The sequence below is a fragment of the Populus nigra genome, chromosome 1 (genome assembly GCF_951802175.1).
Source record: "Populus nigra chromosome 1, ddPopNigr1.1, whole genome shotgun sequence".
NCBI lineage: Eukaryota > Viridiplantae > Streptophyta > Magnoliopsida > Malpighiales > Salicaceae > Populus > Populus nigra.
In genome coordinates, this window is record NC_084852.1 from 21225606 (window position 1) to 21228773 (window position 3168).

At 37.4% G+C, this 3168-nt stretch overlaps 1 pseudogene; it reads right to left on the reverse strand.

Moving 5' to 3' along the window:
- Window positions 1–235: 235 nt before the first annotated feature.
- Window positions 236–2873, reverse strand: LOC133699278 (BAG family molecular chaperone regulator 4-like; annotated as a pseudogene).
- Window positions 2874–3168: the final 295 nt, after the last annotated feature.

Here is a 3168-nt window from a genome sequence, read left to right on the forward strand (position 1 = left end):
CAAAATGGAAAATGGTAAAGAGCAACGATAACCCTGCGGACAGGGGGAGTGTTTCGAGCTCCACCCAGAATTATAAATAAATAAAGACAGATTATGTTGCTTTTGTTTGAGACTTTTGAGAGTGTATTTGAGAATTCAAACCAAAACAGGTTTTCATGTCTCAGATCAAAGTTTTAAATATGGTTCATGCAATGCTTCCAAGCATAATTCATCTATATACAAGAAGGTAAATGGATGAGACGAGAAGAAACTCATGTATCATAAGAAAAACTGCATGTACAGATATGGAAGCAGTTCGAAATAAACCCCTCCATTTATTGGCAAAAACAGCACTCGATGATCAAAAGAGTAAGAGATGCGACTCAATATGGACTTCAAGTCCTATCAACTATGGAAAAACATAAACCATTTTGAATTTGTACAAAAACCACCCAGTAAACAGAACTCATGGTTAGTCAAACAGCTCCCAGTCCTGATTTAGTTTTGTGGCAGATTGTAGTGGAACAGGGGCGCTCAGGCTTCCAACTCCAGACGCAAATGTCTCCCATTTAGTAGTCACCGATACTGCGTTGCTGTTATGGCTAAACGATTTAGAGTTTCTCGCTTTCAAATTCTCGAGTGTGTCCACAAAGCTCTGGATTCGACGAACCTGCCATGAAAATCCGAAATTAAATATCATCGTTCTGACACAGAACTGCACTGAACAACATATTTGTCGTTATGTTTTGATCTGAATAGAAGCGATTCCATTGGTTAAGGACTTTAATTTCCTTAAAAAGAAAAACGTGAACATCAAGGTCATCGCCCTGGCAGCCTGAGGCATTATGAGTCATCCTGAAGCAATGGCCACGCGAGGATTAAATAGTGCTCATGGGAAATAATTAAGAGGCCATTCTGGGTGAAAAAACCTCGCCTGTTTCCTACAAATAATGACATCAGAGGACCTCTTGCATACACTTTCTTTTCAAGTGTGGAGACAACAATTTTTCATCAGCAAGCACTATTCTATCTACTCTTCTCAAATCTCTCTCTCTCTTTTTATTTAGATGGAGTGGGAAAGCATGATTAATGAAATATGAAACTGACAACTCCTTGTAAGCAGTTGAAATAGCCCATAAATCAGGACCACCATAGGCTCCAACTTATACCTAAGCTGTGTTTAATCATATAATTCCACTTTCTAGCATTGTTTTACCTATATTATTAGATCACTTTAAGCTTTTAGGCACATGAAGAGCAAGAATCTTTCAAGCCCAAGCTGAAACCTGACTTGGGAAATTTCAACAAATCATAAATTCAAGATATGTTCCCTCGTGCTTTCGAACGAACTAATGGAAGATAATGATGCAAATACCGCATGCAAAGGAAAACGTTTTGCAAGCAGGGAAGGCATTATATATAACCTCAATCTTTCTCTGCACTTTCGCTTGTCCATCTGCCTCAATTGAATCCAATTTAAGCAATTGTATCATAAGCAATTCTGTTAAGACAGAAAATTCTTTTTCTGCAATCTTGGTCCCACTGCGAATATTTGTCTCTAATGCAACAACCTAAGAAATCATCAGCACATAGATAACCAATAAGTTCTCTGATTTGCATCAAGGAAGGCTTTAACTTTTATCTCAATGTGAAAGCTAACCTTCTCGCTGGATCCTCAAAAAGTATCACCTTTGACATGTCTTTTACACCTACCATGTGCAGATATTCATCATTCTCCTTTTCTTTGCCTTTAAACAATAGCCTCTGCTCCTTAGACTCCAGACCAGTCTCATGGGCAAGGACTTTTTTCAAATCCCCTTCAATTCAACCAAATACAGCAATTAAGCATCAACTTGCGAAGGTAGAATAAGGGACAGCAAAATATTGCAACCAGTACCCTCACTGAAACCCAGCAGCCAGTCTAACACATATTAGGCAATGAAGGTAAACTCAGCCAACGTCATGGACAATCAAATTGCATGCAAGAAGGAGAGGAAACATGTAATAAACGTTCGAAAACAAATGACCATGTTCAATGTACATCCCCATAAAGCTAAATTAAGCTAAATTAATTTTTAAGCATGACTTTTGTCCGTTGGATAAATATGCAGTGCATATTGAAAGAGAAACAAAAGCCAAAAGGCTTGTTCGATGACAAAAAAAAGAAGAAGCATTACACAAAAATGCTAAGAAATGTCAAAATCTATTGCCAAGCATGACTAGACCCATTCAAATTAAATTCAAAACAATCACTAAATGAAAAACTAGGACCAACCACAGTTTTGGCTCTGACCCAACGAATCAACAGCAAAGTCGACCCCGGAAGGGAGAAATGAGATTCTAGCATTTTATCCAATGGGATCAAACCAAAGAAAGCAAATTTCAAGCGCAATTAATCAGTGACAAAAGATTACCAAAAGTGGATTGAGCAGGGACATCAATATCATAGTGACATAAGCCATGAGAGACCTTGATCTTGATCATAGGCCCAGAAGAGCCATCCCCAGCATCCATCTTTTGAACAAGCATGCCACCAGGCCTAAGTTCCCAGTGTATATCCCTGTAGTTGGACTCCCTTGTCTCTCTGTTTTTTGATTTTTTCATGGTCAAGAAATGGAGTCAAGAACCATATAGAAGTACAGAATTTGAAGAAAAGTGAAAAAGGTAGAAGTTGGGTTGTGAGAGGGTTGTCCCTGTAGTAGCAAATCAAGATTATTGACTAAGCAAACAAAAAATATAAGCCCTTTAAGACAGAGACTTGTCAGCGCTCAGCAGACTTTAGAGCTTAGCAGTTGGTCGGTTTCTCTCAATAACTTGTACTAAAAGAAAGTTGGTCCCGTTCAGGACCATGACATACTCTATTTTCAGTGCGTTCAAATATCTTCATCAAGATCGACACTATCTAAGGTAAAAGCGATGGCGAAGTCTTCAAAAATATTCGAAATCTTATTCAGCCCAAATATATTTTCCTGTTTCTTTAGAATTTTGACAATATAAGATAGTTAACCAACGATAAGGACAATAGTTAATAAAAGTTGGAAACAGCTTTTGAGATTTAACAGAGCTCAGTGTAATAGGAAATTACTGAATTAAAAATCTATTATTTTGCTTCATCAAAGGCACATTATTAATTATTAATTATTAAAAGAAATCTAAATGAAGAAAGAAATTGCCAGATTAAAAGGTGAA